We start from the raw sequence: 19,043 nt of genomic DNA, 5'->3' as shown, positions 1-19,043 counted from the left end.
TCGCAACCGATACCCGTTGCCCTTGTTGGATTCAGTATTCACCCCCTTGCATGGAGCCAAAATCTTCACCAAGCTTGATCTTAGGAATGCGTATCATTTGGTTCAGATCCGGAAGGGAGACGAATGGAAGACGGCATTTAACACCCCGTTAGGTCATTTCGAGTACCTGGTCATGCCGTTCGGTCTCACTAATGCTCCCGCGACTTTCCAAGCATTGGTAAACGATGTCTTGCGGGACTTCCTGCACCGGTTCGTCTTCGTGTACCTAGACGACATACTCATCTTTTCCCCGGATCCTGAGACTCATGTCCGGCATGTCCGTCAGGTCCTACAGCGGTTGTTGGAGAACCGCCTGTTTGTGAAGGGCGAGAAGTGTGAGTTCCACCGCACTTCTTTGTCCTTCTTGGGGTTTATCATCTCCTCTAACTCCGTCGCCCCTGATCCGGCCAAGGTTGCGGCGGTGAGAGATTGGCCCCAACCCACAAGCCGTAGGAAGCTGCAACAGTTCCTCGGCTTTGCTAATTTCTACAGGAGGTTCATTAAGGGCTACAGTCAGGTAGTTAGCCCCCTGACAGCCCTGACCTCACCAAAAATCCCCTTCACCTGGTCGGATCGGTGCGAAGCCGCGTTCAAGGAGTTGAAACGGCGCTTTTCGTCTGCACCAGTTCTGGTGCAGCCCGATCCTAGCCGCCAGTTAGTGGTTGAAGTGGATGCCTCGGACTCGGGGATAGGAGCGGTGCTCTCCCAGAGCGGGAAGACCGATAAGGTCCTTCACCCGTGTGCCTATTTTTCCCGCAGGTTGACCCCCGCTGAACGGAACTATGACGTCGGCAATCGGGAACTCCTTGCTGTGAAAGAGGCCCTCGAAGAGTGGAGACATCTGTTGGAGGGAACAGCCGTGCCATTCACGGTTTTCACTGACCATCGGAACCTGGAGTACATCAGGACCGCCAAGCGGCTGAACCCCAGGCAAGCCCGCTGGTCACTGTTCTTTGGCCGTTTTGACTTCCGGATTACCTACCGTCCCGGGACCAAGAATCAAAGATCGGATGCATTGTCCCGGGTACACGAAGACGAAGTCAAAACGGAACCGTCGGATCCCCCGGATCCCATCATCCCGGAGTCCGCTATCGTGGCCGCCCTCACCTGGGACGTGGAGAAGACCGTCCGGGAGGCCCTGACCCGTGACCCGGACCCCGGAATCGGACCAAAGAACAGACTATACGTCCCACCAGAAGCTAGGGCTGCAGTACTGGACTTCTGTCACGGTTCTAAGCTCTCCTGTCACCCTGGGGTGCAAAGGACCGTGGCAGTCGTCCGGCAGCGCTTCTGGTGGGCGTCCCTAGAGGCCGACGTCCGGGACTACGTCCAGGCCTGTACCACCTGCGCCAGGGGCAAGGCCAACCACCAAAAGACCTCAGGGTTGCTACAGCCGCTGCCCGTCCCACATCGCCCCTGGTCCCACATCGGCCTGGACTTTGTCACGGGCCTCCCGCCGTCCCAGGGAAACACCGTCGTCTTCACGGTAGTGGACCGTTTCTCCAAGGCGGCCCACTTCGTGGCCCTCCCGAAGCTACCAACGGCCCAGGAGACCGCCGACCTCCTGGTCCACCACGTCGTCCGTCTGCATGGGATACCATCAGACATCGTCTCCGATCGCGGTCCCCAGTTCACCTCGCACGTCTGGAGGAGCTTCTGCCGGGAACTGGGGGCCACGGTCAGCCTCTCGTCTGGGTACCACCCCCAGACCAACGGGCAGGCAGAGCGGGCAAATCAGGAACTGGAGCAGACACTTCGCTGTGTGACAGCCGCGCACCCGATGGCCTGGAGTACCCACCTGGCCTGGATCGAGTACGCCCACAACAGACAGGTGTCATCAGCCACCGGCCTCTCCCCGTTTGAGGTGTGCTTGGGGTATCAGCCCCCCTTGTTTCCAGTGGTTGAGGGAGAGGTCGGTGTGCCCTCGGTCCAGGCCCACCTACGGAAGTGCCGTCGGGTGTGGCGTGCCGCCCGCTCTGCTTTGTTGAAGGCCCGGACGAGGGCGAAGAAACATGCAGACCGGCGGCGGGCCCCGGCCCCCAAGTATCATCCTGGGCAGGAGGTCTGGTTGTCCACCAAGGACATTCCTCTGCAGGTGGACTCTCCAAAACTTCAGGAACGGTACATCGGACCTTTCAAGATCCTCAAGGTCATCAACCCCGCCGCAGTGAGGCTCCAGCTTCCGGCCTCACTGCGGATCCATCCAGTTTTTCATGTTTCCCGGATAAAACCCCATCACACCTCACCCCTCTGCACCCCGGGTCCGGCACCACCTCCTGCCCGGATCATCGACGGGGAACCGGCTTGGACTGTGCGCCGGCTCCTTGACGTCCGTCGGATGGGCCGGGGTTTTCAGTATCTGGTGGACTGGGAGGGGTACGGTCCCGAGGAGCGCTCCTGGGTGAAGAAGGGCTTCATCCTGGACCCGGCCCTCCTGGCCGACTTCTATCGTCGCCATCCGGACAAGCCCGGTCGTGCGCCAGGAGGCGCCCGTTGAGGGGGGGGTCCTGTTGTGTGGGCCGCTGAAGAGGAGGTACTGCTGGCCCACCACCACCAGAGGGCGCCCTGCCTGGAGTGCGGGCTCCAGGCACCAGAGGGCGCTGCCACCTTATGGGAGCAGCCTGGGTGACAGCTGTCACCCATCACTGGACACAGCTGTTCCACTCAGCACGGAGGTATATCAGTAGGACGGCATCTCCACCTCAGTGCCGAGATATCGCCTTGAGTTTAAGGTAATCCTTCTCTGCAAACGTATACTAAAGACTCTGATAAACCTTGCTAAACCTTTTCAGGACAGCTGATTACAGAAAGCAACTTGCTCGGATAAGTACTCACCTTTCCTGCTTCTGTGTAACAAGAGGTGGAGGCGGCTTCGCCCCTCTCCATCTACTGGGTGCGGTCGCATCCCTACCTGTGTGTTTGTGCTCTTTCCCGCCAGCAGTACCGGATCCGACGAGCGAAGGCAGTGGCCACCTGGGAATTCGGGACTTGGCGGTTCCAGTACTTCTGGGTTTCGGTGGCAGAGGAGATCTGGGTGGTTCCGGTTCGACTAGGACGGACGTCTCCTACTTTCGAGCCTGCCCACACGACACCAGCAGATTTCGGCTTACACCTCCAAATTATTAATTGTTGTATTAGTTGTGCTCTTTTCACAACAGTAAAATTTGTTCTTTACTTTTCTCCATTGTCCGTTCATTGCGCCCCCTGTTGTGGGTCCGTGTACCTACACTTTCACAACACGTGACCTCACCAGAAAGATGTCTTGATATCAATTAAGATATAATGTAATATAGTGTTTTCAATGTTACATTTAATAGGCCACAAAATCTGTAATCTGGATCAGATCCGGATCAAACTATGTCAGCCAATAAAGGATATGATCCTAGATAAAACCCTCAAATATGAAGAAAATTTGATCTTTCTTGACAAAGTTATGAATTTTTGAAAATTAATTCAATGTTAAAGATTTTTTTCCAGTTTTCCAAGATTTTTCCCAACTTTGACCTTTGACCTTGAAAACTGAATCAGTCTTGCCTATCAGGATATGAATCTTCAGTAAAAAAAAAAAAAAAAAATTATATATTAAAAAATGTGGGCTCTAGGCTGTTCACAGACAGACAAAAAGACAAACCAACTTTCAGGACCAGAGACACACTTGTGTTGGACACAAATGCAGAACTCACACTTGGCGTTCAAAGGTGTTTACTGAAGAGACATGCATGGTTCAGTACACAAAAAGACAGCGAGAGAGCAGCAACAGTAACCAAAACATCGGGCAAAAAGCAGAGACCAAAAAACAGGCAGGGGATTTCAAAAAACACGGTAAGGTAGTCAAGACACAAATAAGCTCAGAGGACAGGCTGAGGTGAAGGCATGAGGCACAATGATCTGGCAAAATAGAAGGAAATAAGAGATTCAAATAAGGTGACTAATAAGCCGATGATCCAGAACAGGTACGAGCAAGAAAGTCAGAGCAGGGTGTGGAAAAAACAGAAGGACACACCCACCGCCAAGCACCCAAGTGACAGACAAAAGAATGCAGCTACAAAACCCCAAACAGAAAAAAATAACAGAAAAGACATTATGCAAAAACAACAATAATACAAATCAAGACAACAGAAATACCATTCTTAAACCAACAAACAAAAAGGGGTGAAAACATACCTCCTCCAGCTTCCTTGGCGGAGGTAATGACTTGTTCTACATCTTTAATGTTTTAACTAAAAAGCCAAGTGCATGTTGACCTCAAGTAAAAAACAAAACAAAACACACACACAAACACACACACACACAAATGTAAAAAACCAAACGCACAACTATCATTTTGATACTGGGTTTAAATCTTAACACTCAATATACATGTTAAATTCAATAAAATAATACATAGCTAGCTCAATGCCCAGTTCTTTTTGTCTGAGAAAGAAATTACCTCTAAAAATGGAGATGTGATGATGTCAGGAGGTTGACACTGAGATGTCCACAATCCTCAGTGTGAGTCAAATTAATTAATAATTGAAACAGTAGATGTGATAGCTGTTAGACGTGTCTGTCTCAAAGCCCAGCAGTGTAACAGATAACAGATCCAAATTCTTGTGACGGACAAACACCTCTGTGGTTTCGAGAGCGACAGGCGGTCCTCCTGCATCATTAACCCACTTTGCTGTGAGTGCCCGCTGCCATTGTAAATTTGTGTTTTTGGCACACTCTGTTATCAGTCGTGATGGGGAGACTGATTGCAGCTGCACAAGGGGAGGAAATTTCCACAGCCCATCTATCAGAGCCTTAAATAAACAGATGGAAGCTTGTCAGTGGTTCAGGCTGAGCATCCTGCCTCTTGTCCATTAAAGCCAAGGATTCAAAAAGTGTGGCCACAAAAGGACAGGATGGGCCACATCCAAAATAATTAATTTTACACTGACAGTGTTTGGATAAATTAAATGTGGTGCCACAACTAAAAGCCTGATGACAGATTAAAACTGCATGCAGTGCAGTGTTAGGATGGCTATATATATCATACCCAGTCCAAACAGTCAAAGAAAACCCTCTTTTGGGATTTTTGTGTTTGTGTAACATGCACATACTGTATATGCTCCCATTGTCAATAGCTAGATAACATACGACCCCAAATGGTGCTTCAGAACTTTCCACATCCTCTGAATTTACTGGTTTCTGATTCCTACTTCTGGATGACAGAAATGGCAACAGAAAAGTTTTACAAGCAATAAGGACAATAATTGAGGGGAAAACCTCACAATTTTGATGTCATTAGAGGGGTCTGTGCTGTCACAGTGCACCGCTTTGTGGCAAACTGCAGTGAGTTTAGAGAGAGAGTTCTCTGTGGTTCTGAACCTGAACAATGTGAGACATTTCGTACCTCCAAGGAGAAGAATATATTTTAGAATGTGCCTACTGTCTAATAACATGGGATTTTCAATAAAGTGTAACATATTTATCTGTTTCAGTCTCACATCAAAAATCAAACTATCACTTTTCACACCTAAAAGCAGTGACTTTTGAAAACACTTTCTCTGCATGTGAATGGGGAAGATGTATACTCATCACTGTAGTTACACCACTTCACAGATGGTGGCAGCAGCATGAGTTTTTTCCTTCATAAACAAATAGGAATGTGCAAAGGCCGAGGAGGAATGATAATAATTGCACTTTTATGTAAGTAACCTATGGATTCTTTCCTGTCTTGTGAAAGGAAGGTGTCTTCTTTTGCTGAACTTTATTCCAACATTCAATAAAAAAATGAAGAAAACCCCCCTTCACATTAAACCAGCTCCTCCCATACAGTGAACATATATATACACTCAACAAAAATATAAATGCAACACTTTTGGTTTTGCTCCCATTTTGTATAAGATGAACTCAAAGATTTAAAACTTTTTCCACATACACAATATCACCATTTCCCTCAAATATTGTTCACAAACCAGTCTAAATCTGTGATACTGAGCACTTCTCCTTTGCTGAGATAATCCATCCCACCTCACAGGTGTGCCATATCAAGATGCTGATTAGACACCATGATTAGTGCACAGGTGTGCCTTAGACTGCCCACAATAAAAGGCCACTCTGAAAGGTGCAGTTTTATCACACAGCACAATGCCACAGATGTCGCAAGATTTGAGGGAACGTGCAATTGGCATGCTGACAGCAGGAATGTCAACCAGAGCTGTTGCTTGTGTATTGAATGTTCATGTCTCTACCATAAGCCATCTCCAAAGGCGTTTCAGAGAATTTGGCAGTACATCCAACCAGCCTCACAACCGCAGACCACGTGTAACCACACCAGCCCAGGACCTCCACATCCAGCGTGTTCACCTCCAAGATTGTCTGAGACCAGCCACTCGGACAGCTGCTGGAACAGTCGGTTTGCAAAACCAAAGAATTTCTGCACAAACTGTCAGAAACCGTCTCAGGGAAGCTCATCTGCATGCTCGTCGTCCTCATCGGGGTCTCGACCTGACTCCAGTTCATCATCGTAACCGACTTGAGTGGGCAAATGCTCACATTCGCTGGCGTTTGGCACGTTGGAGAGGTGTTCTCTTCACGGATGATGCGAAGGAGATGTGTTGCACTGCATAAGGCAAATGGTGGTCACACCAGATACTGACTGGTATCCCCCCCCCCCAATAAAACAAAACTGCACCTTTCAGAGTGGCCTTTTATTGTGGACAGTCTAAGGCACACCTGTGCACTAATTATGGTGTCTAATCAGCATCTTGCTATGGCACACCTGTGAGGTGTGATGGATTATTTCAGCAAAGGAGAAGTGCTCACTATCACAGATTTCGACTGGTTTGTGAACAATATTTGAGGGAAATGGTGATATTGTGTATGTGGAAAAAGTTTTAGATCTTTGAGTTCATCTCATACAAAATGGGAGCAAAACCAAAAGTGTTGCGTTTATATTTTTGTTGAGTATATATATATATATATATATATATATATATATATATATATATATATATATATATATATATATATATATATATATATATATATATATATATTTGAATGTTTCAAATGACTGCTATGTGGATGACTGGTGTAGATGTACACAACATGGATCAGAGACGGGGCAAGGGGGTGGTGCAAATACAACACCTGGGGGCTGGGTGCGCAGCTGGCAACTGGACCCTTGGGCAGATGACCTTGTGACCAACAGCAGGAGGACAGGTGATCAGGGGAAGGACAGTAAGGGTGATACAGGGCAGACAAATCAAAGGACAGACAGTGGGAAACCATTGGACATACACTAACAGAAAGTTATGCATTAGATGAACTCAATGCAATTATGAGGAGGATTTCCAGCAAATAAGTATATGTAGCCTCAACTCAAATAAAGCACATTCATGCAAGATAATGCAGTTTAATTTAGTTGGGACTACATGTATTTATTAGATGAAAATCCTGCCTATAATTCAATTGAGTTCATCCAATGAGCCATTTGTTTGCGCGATACACTCAAAAACTGAGCCATTGGATTGGATTTCCATCTAATCCACCCTGCCGCACTGCAATTCCTTAGAGTGCCACGAGCCCCCTCGGGGCCACATGCAAAAACGTAAACCTTTCGGTTACGATCTAAGATCAGACGAGACGACTCACTGAATTTAAGCATATTACTAAGCTGAGGAAAAGAAACTAACCAGGATTCTCTCTGTAGTGGTGAGCGAAAAGGGAAGAGCCCAGTGCTGAATCCCTGTCCTCTAACTGCTATAACAGTTCATCATACTGTAACAGGAACCAAGAGTCCAAATCCATCTTTGAAGTGCTTTGCATGGTGTATTTTTGGAATGAATGTACTCTCACAAGAGGAGGATGGTTGAAGATCCCAATTCAGAGATAAGATGGATTGGCATAAGAAACATGCTTTACTGTCAGAACCAGGGTTGTTGCAGAGGTTGGTGTCCTTGAGGAGAGTGTCAGGTGGATGATCCAAAGAAACAGAACTTAAAGTCAAAACACACACACACACAAAAAACAATCAGTGGTAGTTGGCAACAGTGTCCAGTAAGCACTCCACAATCTCAAAACACACAAAGAAAAAAACAGGTTCAGTTACAAGAAAGCAATACAAGGGAACACTAGAAATTTGATGCAAGGAGAGGGCAAAGAGCATAAAGTTTAGGAGAACACAAGAGTTTAAATACACTGGCAAGGTAACTAGAAATTGACGTCTGCTGAGGGAAATCACAAAGAAAAACAGTTGAGCAGAGACACAGGAAGAAAGCTAAAGGCCCCTTCACACATAGTACAAAGCTTGGACAACGTTTGGACAAATACAGAGAAACAGCAAGAAACATTTCGAATTTGCACACCATGAAACAAGCAGCGGTGTCTGTCAAGCAGGAACAGCAGCTCACGCTGCTGCAGCTGCTCGCATTGTGTTCCACGGGATGAGCTGCACCACAACGTGGTGCTGATTTGGAGGAAAATGAAATAAAAACCAGCTGTATACAACCCCTGGCAATAATTATGGAATCACCGGCCTTGGAGGATGTTCATTCAGTTGTTTAATTTTGTAGAAAAAAAGCAGATCACAGACATGACACAAAACTAAAGTCATTTCAAATGGCAACTTTCTGGCTTTAAGAAACACTATAAGAAATCAGGAAAAAAAATTGTGGCAGTCAGTAACGGTTACTTTTTTAGACCAAGCAGAGGGAAAAAAATATGGACTCAATTCTGAGGAAAAAATTATGGAATCATGAAAAACAAAAGAACGCTCCAACACATCACTAGTATTTTGTTGCACCACCTCTGGCTTTTATAACAGCTTGCAGTCTCTGAGGCATGGACTTAATGAGTGACAAACAGTACTCTTCATCAATCCTGCTCAAACTTTCTCTGATTGCTGTTGCCAGATCAGCTTTGCAGGTTGGAGCCTTGTCATGGACCATTTTCTGACCAAGTTCCACCAAAGATTTTCAATTGGATTAAGATCCGGACTATTTGCAGGCCATTACATTGACCCTATGTGTCTTTTTGCAAGGAATGTTTTCACAGTTTTTGCTCTATGGCAAGATGCATTATCATCTTGAAAAATGATTTCATCATCCCCAAACATCCTTTCAGTTGATAGGATAAGAAAAATGTCCAAAATATCAATGTAAACGTGTGCATTTATTGATGATGTAATGACAGCCATCTCCCCAGTGCCTTTACCTGACATGCAGCCCCATATCATCAATGACTGTGGAAATTTACATGTTCTCTTCAGGCAGTCATCTTTATAAATCTCATTGGAACAGCACCAAACAAAAGTTCCAGCATCATCACCTTGCCCAATGCAGATTCAAGATTAATCACTGAATATGACCCCATTGTAACCTTGTTTTTTCTGTTTAGGTGTTAATGACGGCTTTCGTTTAGCTTTTCTGTATGTAAATCCCATTTCCTTTAGGCGGTTTCTTACAGTTCGGTCACAGACGTTGACTCCAGTTTCCTCCCATTCGTTCCTCATTTGTTTTGTTGTGCATTTTCGATTTTTGAGACATATTGCTTTAAGTTTTCTGTCTTGACGCTTTGATGTCTTCCTTGGTCTACCAGTATGTTTGCCTTTAACAACCTTCCCATGTTGTTTGTATTTGGTCCAGAGTTTAGACACAGCTGACTGTGAACAACCAACATCTTTTGCAACATTGCATGATGATTTACCCTCTTTTAAGAGTTTGATAATCCTCTCCTTTGTTTCAATTGACATCTCTCGTGTTGGAGCCATGATTCATGTCAGTCCACTTGGTGCAACAGCGCTCCAAGGTGTGATCACTCCTTTTTAGATGCAGACTAACGAGCAGATCTGATTTGATGCAGGTGTTAGTTTTGGGGATGAAAATTTACAGGGTGATTCCATAATTTATTCCTCAGAATTGAGTGAGTCCATATTTTTTTCCCCTGTGCTTGGTCTAAAAAGTAACCGTTACTGCCACAATTTTTTTTCTTGATTTCTTATAGTGTTTCTTAAAGCCAGAAAGTTGCCATTTGAAATTACTTTAGTTTTATGTCATGTCTGTGATCTGCTTTTTTTTCTACAAAATTAAACAACTGAATGAACATCCTCCGAGGCCGGTGATTCCATAATTTTTGCCAGGGCTGTAATTAGTGAATATCACTGGGTTGATATAAATATACATAAAGGGAGAGGCAATACAGAACCCCACGGTTAAACAACCCTGGTTAAAAAAAACACCACCCACAAGATTTGAACCCACACCACCTGAAAACCTGAAACACTGCACCACAGTCACTGTCTTCTAACAAGAGCGTGAAATGGCTCTAATCAACAAGCAGACAATTGTATTTTCTCAAAAAAAGAAAAAAAAAAGCACTGTTATAACTGACCAAACAGCATTTGCTGCAGTGTATTTCTGCTGATATGTGACTGAAAGTGGCGTATGTGTCGTACTGTTGGCCTGTCATATGGTACTGTAACATGCAGCTCACTGTCCTGTCAGACCGACGTGATGTTCAAATCGCCTGCTGCATGTCCACATAAACTGACGCTCGTGTCCAGCTGGATCTACTAGTGTGCGCGCTCTCCAGCCCGTGATATATGTTTTAATGTTTTCGATGTGAGTACAGCAAGCATGCACATGTCCATCAAAGCACGGTGCATGTTCTGCAGCTCTGATGTCCAGGACCAGCCATGTCAACAACTGCCACATCCCTGTCTGTTCAGACTACAGACCAAAGTGTGACTCTCTGATCAGATGTGATGCACCTCACCTGCGGGTGCACATGAACCACACGCATGTACATGTTGGGGGGGGCGTGCAACACACACACACACGTTGTGGGGGGGAAGTTGACGGCACAGTCCACAGTCGTGGGGAACTTAGATGAATTTCACAGCGAGTATGACAGTAGACAGTCTGCAGTCTCTTGTCGTGTCAACAGTGAGACTGGCCACACATTTTCTAAGTGCCATGCGAGCAGTGTTAGATATTGGTGCATGTCACCTGTAATATGGCTGACACCTGCCGCGAGAGGGTGCGATGGGTTCATACAGCACACACTCTGTCATTCACCTGCTGGTGTGCACAAAGTGTTGTAGCAACAGGTGAATGATGCGTTTAAGGCAGGGACGAGTCACATGGTTTGCACACGATTCCTGCCCTGAAAAAAGAGAATGTTTGAACAAACTTAAAAAGTGTTACAATTTGTAAAAACCTGAATGAATTAAGTTGTTTGAACTTAAGTTTGTAAGTTAGAGTTGATTTAACTTTCAAACTTAAGTTCAAACAACTTAATTCATTCAGGCTTTTACAAATTGTAACACTTTTTTAAGTTGGTTCAAACATTCTCTTTTTTCAGTGTGCGTCATGTGCACTAAGTGCGCACTCCATCCAAACTTTGCACTATGTGTGAAGGGGCCCTTACAAAGTACACTTGGAAACTGTGACCACCAAAATGAATCAGGAAGTTCATGAGGTGGATAGAACAGTGACAATACAGAGAAATGAAAGCCAGGAATAGTCACAAGAGGAAGACAGAGAACAGAGACAAACACAGACATGAATCATAACAGACTGGAGATGAAAAAACTCAAGAAAAACACAGAGCTGAAATACAGGTGGAAACACTGTGGAATCTTAACCATGGAAAACACTGAGTAATGACAACACTAGGAACACTTGAAACATAGCAAGAATGCAGGATGAAACACCACTGATCTGACAGAGATCATGTGAAAAGGAGGGCTTTTAACTAATACTAATCTATGATCACTGAGGAGACATGAAAAGAAACACCAAAAGTGCAACGGGAAGAGGCATTAAGTGCAAGAAATAAAAAAAAGCAACAAAGCACATGGAAACAAAAGTAAAATACAAAGACACCAGCACACTGCATCAAGTGCCCTGTGGGGAATTGGGGGGTTAAAATAAAATCAAATCCATGAAAACTGTAACTGGAGACCATGCTGGAGGGAAAGAGAGAGGACAAAGGAGATGCAGAAAAATAAACACAAATCAGGGATGATGCATAAGTAATGAGAGGACAGCAGAACCAGGAGGATGATGTGAGGGAAAGTGGAAAACCAGAAATCACCACCCAGAAAGGACTGCACAGACTTCTGCAAAAACTAAACAACAAAGAAACAATAATGGAGGAGAAACAAGCATGACCCATGACAAGATCAGCTGAAGCTTTTATTTATTGTAATTAATTATTCTTATGTCATGTCTTGTGCCATCAAAGTGAATATTTCTTTCAATTTACATATTAAACATAAATAAATGTATTCTTTCATTCATTTTCTATAACCTCTTATTCCATTTAAGAGTCACGGAGGAGCTGGAATCTATCCCAGTAGTCACTGGGTGAGAGACATGGTACACCTTGGGTAGACTGCAGCACCACAGGTAAACACATACACACTGTCACTTACACATGCAGTCAATTCAAATTCTCCAATTCACTTAAACTGTCTCCTTGGAAGTGACAGGGAAACATGGGACGAACATGGAAACTACTACACCCACAAATATACAGTGGGGTAAAAAAGTATTTGTACTTTGTAAAACACCTCACAGCTCTGTCAAAATGAAGCCCAACTATCAAAACCTAACAATCTCTTCTAAAAATGTCATTCTAGCAACAAAATGATACACACATGCACCATTTTGAAACACTTTCAAATCAACAGCAACACAAGTACAGTACAGTTCAAACTGAAAACACAAATCAAAACAAGTGTTTACAAGACTTTAGATTACATACATGGTACAGTAACATCAGAATGATATTGCACTTGACAGTACTACCCATGGTGTGGTGGCTGAGGTTTGGGTGGACCCTTTGTCCAGCTTCCATCAGTGTGAGGCCGTCGTTGATCACACGGTCCATCAAAGTTGCTCGAATTTCATTTCTTGGTCTTGCTCTTCTTTGTCCACATATCTCTCTTTGTGGTCTAGTGGGCTTGAGACCAGAGGATCCTCAGGTCAAACCCCAGCCTGACCAGAAAATCACTAAGGGCCCTTGGGCAAGGTCCTTAATCCCCAAGTTGCTCCCAGGGTGTAGTGAGCACCTTGCATGTCAACACCATCACATCGGTGTGTGTTTGTGTGAATGTGAGGCATAATTTTACAGTTTTTGCCAACTGCTTACACCCAAAAAAGTGAATTCTTAGACTAAAACTTCAAATCCAAAACCTGTTGCAACAATAGCTAAAACACAATGTATCAATACATAAACACATTTTCTGTTTTGCACTTTGCTTGCAATTATTCATCATACTTGTTGCAGAACATTACACACAGTTTGTTTCGGTCTGGGACCGGGTTGCGTGTTAGACCCAAGAGCAGGAGCAGTAAGGCAGACACAAGAGGAGTAACCAAAAGTTTATTGAACCAAACAAGGGACTGCGCAGTGGAAGAACAAAGGAGGATGAACCATGAGGACTGGATGGACGAGACAGACAGGACCGGGACAGGAACCAGGGAAGTGAGCCTGTGGCGCTGCTGGGACTGTGGGGGAAGTGAGAGGGCAGGTGAGATTATGGAGTGCATTTGGGCACACATCTGGAAATGAAAATAAATCCAAACTAAGTCGTTCAGAGGTTCAGTTCATTCATGTGGTTAGTTCAGAAATAAGTCTCAGTTCATTCCAGATGGGAGTTGGATCAAAAGTGTAGTTCATTCAGGAGTCCAGTTCATATCACAGTCTTTGTTCATTCAGGATCTTAGTTTGACATAACACACCCTGAAGGTGGGCACATGTGGCAGACTGACAGATGACAGCTCCAAGTTCCAGGCAGCAATTCAGCAGCTCACGTTCTTTGGGAAACTGCATTCAGAGAACCACAGTTACATAAACTCAGAACTTAGTGGCTGCGTGTTGATCACTCCTGCCTGTCAGCAGATTAGATCATACTGTAACTGAACAGTTCACCCCGTGGAATAACAAAATGACTGCACACTGTACCTAGACAGTGCAGTAGTGCTCCAACCCGCACTTCTGATTAAACACTGATGTTCACAGAACTCCATAAAGAGGAATGAACACTACGCAGCGCGGACATGAACAGACTCTGATAAGTAATAGCTGTGTGTGATTACACACCAGACTAGTCACAATGTTTCTGTGGCTTTCAGTTGTCCAGGTGGTATCCATAGTAGAGAAGCTTGAATCTTCGACTGGACTGGGTTGCTTGACGCAAGGACGTTTCGCTTCAAATCGCAGAAGCTTCCTCAGCTAAAATTCTTGCTCTGGAAGTCTGACTTCTGTCTGACTCTTGTAGAGAAGAATAAAACAGAAGCCAACAAAAGCTGGAGTTTTAAACCTAACCAGACCCCTCCTACTGAGAGGCAGACTGCTATAGGCTAGTGACTAAACAATAGCTCTAATTAGCAACTATTGTGCTGTAGTTAGCACACCTAATGGCAGGACAGCTGTCCCTCTAATGATGGGATGGATGCCTTTCTGATGGCTCCCTTGATGACGTGAATGACTCATTACCATGAACAAAAGACTGAAACTCCTTTGACCTGAGTACCCCATTGTAAACAGGGGATAAAGTGTGTCTCAGACCCCCTCCCTGGTTAAGGCTGGGTTTCAAACGTTTCACAAAGAATGCCTCCTTGACCCCTCTCTCAAACCATTTCTTCTCTCTGGCTAATATTTTAACTTCCTTGTCCTCAAACGTGTGGTTAGTGTCTTTGAGGTGGAGGTGAACTGCAGACTGAGGTCCACTGGCGCCCTCTCTGCGGTGCTGGTATAGCCTTTTGTGTAAAGGTTGCTTCGTTTCACCTATGTAGTGTTCGTTACAGTTTTCCTGACATCTGATAGAATACACTACATTTCTCTGTTTGTAACTGTTTGCAAAAGGACCAAAGCATCCTTATCCTGCCAGCGGATAAAGGCAGATGCACGGTGGTCCTGAACACATCGGACTACGAGGCCAAGATCAACAACTTGCTCAGTGACTCCAACACATACGAACGTCTGAAGAGAGACCCCACGAGCGGCTATAAGAAGAAAATCATTAGCTACCTCCAAAACCTGGAGAAAGAGGGACTCATTGACAGGCAGACATACTACAGACTGTACCCTGGGGATGCCACTCCGTGCATCTATGGACTGCCCAAAATCCACAAACAGGACGTGCCACTCAGGCCTATTGTATGTAGCACAGATTCCATCACGTACACGTTGGCCAAGTACCTCAAGTGGATTTTGGCTCCTCTAGTGGGTAACTCAGACCACCATGTGGAGAACACACAAGATTTTGTGAACAAGATCAAGGACCTACAGCTGGAGGCAGATGAAACTATGGTGTCATTTGATGTGACATCGTTGTTCACCTGCATCCCCACTGCTGAGGCCGTCTCAGCTGTGAGGCAGAGACTGCTGGAGGATGTGTCTCTACTTGAAAGGACCAAACTCACACCAGACCACATTTGCCAACTCTTGGAGATCTGTCTCAACACCACGTATTTCCTGTTTAGGGGGAATTACTACAGACAGATTCATGGTTGTGCGATGGGGTCTCCGGTATCCCCCATTGTGGCCAATCTGTACATGGAGCGAGTGGAGAAGACAGCCTTGACGTCTTTCACGGGCATCTCTCCCAGTCACTGGTTCAGATATGTTGATGACACATGGGTCAAAATCAAGCAACAGCAAGTTGAGGACTTTACAGAACACATCAACTCGGTGGACACCAATATCAAGTTCACACGTGAGGATGCCAGAAACAACCATTTAGCCTTCCTGGACTGTGATGTTACGAATGGAGAGAACAGGCAGCTCCAGACAGGAGTTTACAGAAAACCAACTCACACTGACCAATATCTGCTCTTCGGCTCAAACCACCCCCTTGAACACAAGCTCGGGGTGATCAGGATGCTTCAACACAGAGCCCTACAGGTGCCCACAACTGCAGAGGGAAGGGCTAAAGAACAACGTGTCCGGAAAGCCCTCACAGTATGTGGGTACCCACAATGGTCCCTAGACAAAGTGCAGAAGTCCCAGAGAACAAAGAGACCAGATAGACAGGAGACGGAGACAAGAAGAAGAGGAGTGTCTCTCCCTTATTTAGCAGGAGTAGGGGAAAAACTACAGAGGATCTTCAGACAGCACAAAATCCCAGTTTACTTTAAACTGGTTAACACATTGAGACAGAAATTAGTTCACCCTAAGGACATGATCCCTACACACGTACATATTACTGCACTTTACATGGAAAATAGTACTGCGAGCAGGGCATTTCGTGACAAATGTCTCTAGCTAATTTTCTAAAAGATGGTGAGATGCCATGAGGTGAATGATTTTTTTTTTAGAGAAGCTAAAATGTGGCTGAACTTTCAAGAGGGAGAAATGGATTCTAGAGATATTCAAAACAGGATCAAGTCCTGGGAGGAAATGCCAAACTTTTTCCTCCTCTGTCACAACTCCATAATCAAAGAAAGCCTGCTGCATCAACCAGTGATTGTGGCATCAATCACATCCAAATTCCCAATGTTCATGCAGCATCGACTAGAACAGGGGTGGCCAAGTTCGGTCCTTGAGAGCCACCTTCCTGACACTCTTAGTTGTCTCCCTGCTCCAACACACCTGAATCCACTGAAAGACTCATTAGCAGACTTTTAATGAGCCTTTCATTGGATTCAGGTGTGTTGGAGCAGGGAGACAACTAAGAGTGTCAGGAAGGTGGCTCTCGAGGACCGAACTTGGCCACCCCTGGACTAGAAACTGGGTGCAGGAAATGTTTCACTTCCAACTATAAAAAAAATACACATGTAGAATTTTATAAAGTTATCAATCATTTTGTCAAACCAAGTCAAAACATTGTCACTGTAACTAACAGTATTGACAACTTTAATGTCAATACTGACTAACAGTATTGACAGCAGACCTGTGTGAGGGTTGGCTAACCTGTCTAGGAGATGTACAAAAAAATGTTCATGTGAAATATGCCTATATTTCATTCTGACATCTTCCCAATGGGGTCTCTGCACAAGTTATGTGGGAAGGTGTATTAATCAGAAAACAGCACATATATAATTTGTAACACCCGTACCACCACTCTGTAAACTCAGAAACTAGAATGGAAGGGTGCTTTGGGTCCAATTACCATTCATGGGTATCAGAGCCCTCACCAACATGTGGTTTGGAATGCAGTCTTGGTAAGTGATCAATGACCCATAGAGGAGTTATCATTTCGCCAATGCATAAGCTAGTTTTATTAAATTCCCTCAAAGCATAACAATAACATTTCCCCAAACCCACAAATAATCCCTCTTTTTGTTAAAACACAACTTATCACAATAATAAAATCAAAGTAATTTTTCCCACATTTCTTTCTGTGTTACCAAACATTAAAACTCAGTGCACATTTAAACCAACAATTTGTTTGAATATCCCCAGCAGAACACAACATTATCACAAACTCATACAGGCCCACACATACACAAACATTCACCCAGTCGGTACAGTACTTACACCCTGCAGGCACGACAGGGAAAGAAGGGGGAAAAAAATGGGCCAGTCACTGGCCCGACACGCTGAGACTGTGGAGTGTCCACTTTGAGCGCATTGAAATTCACAGTGAGGCCATGGGATGCAGTGAAATGTCACTGGAAGCCCAGCCAGTGCAGATAACCTGGGCAGAAAAAGACAATCACTGTATAGAACCTTAGAGACAGACACAGCCAGCTCATGGAAACAGGCTACCTGGTTAACTGATGAACATCAGCCACATCTGTCCTCCTCTTATCTCAGCCATGCCACTCCCCCTCCGGGTGGACTGGTGCTTCCAGCCACTCCAGATATGTCCTCCTCCCACCGCATGAGTCCCTCTTTACCGAACAGAATCGACTGTCCCTCACATCTTAAAGCATGTCGTTAATACCGCTCTCAGGTGCGCCTCAGCGACGCCTCAGCATCTCATGTGTCTCACCGTCTGCGGCATGTGTCTCACATCCTGGCTGTTTCCCTGCCAGGTGCATGCTTGTGAGCATTTTGAGGTGTGTGGTGCTGGCATCGGGGAAAGGAGTCTCTGGCCATCTAGCAAATTGTAGCTGAACTTTCTTTTTTTTTTTTTTAAGAAAATCCTCCTCTATTCACCTTATTCAGCCCCGCCCACTTTTACAACAGAACCATTTCCGTTTTGGATTAGGACCTCTGGTGAGCGGTGTTTATATTGGAAAAAGATGGAAGTCATTACATGGTTAGAGACAAAAGCCTTTTTGAAAAGCTCAAAAGGAATGATTCTGGCTCACCCACGGCTCATAACAGAGTGGGAAGATGACATGAAGAAGTGGCCCTCGATTATGTATGCCGATATTTTTAACTATTTTTACTACCTTGCCTCTACTGGTGGTTGGCTCTCACTGCGGTATTGTATCACTTCCTGTTCCGGAGCACAGCTATGTTTTTCTGTATCTGTTAGCTGTTTAATCTGTGCAGTTAGATTGATCTAGTTACCTAGATAACGATTTGTTTCCCAGTGAAATCTTCACGTGCCTTAACTAAAGCACTCCCTCTGCTGAATCACCTCTAAATTATTTACACATTATTCACATTGTGTGTTTTTAGGAATCCGCTAGCTTAGCGCAGCTACTAGCTCTTAGCTGGTTTAGCATGGCGGCTTCTCCTGTCTCTCCTGCACTTTTCTGCTCTGGGTGTGAAATGTTTAGTTATTCCTCAGCCTCCTTTAGCAGTCATGGTACTTGTAATAAGTGTAGCTTATTCGTAGCTTTGGAGGACAGGCTGGGCGAATTGGAGACTCGGCTCCGCACCGTGGAAAATTCTACAGCTAGCCAGGCCCCTGTAGTTGGTGCGGACCAAGGTAGCTTAGCCACCGTTAGTTTCCCTCTGGCAGATCCCGAGCAGCCGGGAAAGCAGGCCGACTGGGTGACTGTGAGGAGGAAGCGTAGCCCTAAACAGAAGCCCTGTGTACACCACCAACCCATTCACATTTCTAACCGTTTTTCCCCACTTGACGACACACCCGCCGAGGATCAAACTCTGGTTATTGGCGACTCTGT

This window comes from Thalassophryne amazonica, chromosome 1 (genome assembly GCF_902500255.1).
Source record: "Thalassophryne amazonica chromosome 1, fThaAma1.1, whole genome shotgun sequence".
Lineage (NCBI taxonomy): Eukaryota > Metazoa > Chordata > Actinopteri > Batrachoidiformes > Batrachoididae > Thalassophryne > Thalassophryne amazonica.
Note: the sequence above shows the minus strand (reverse complement) of the source record.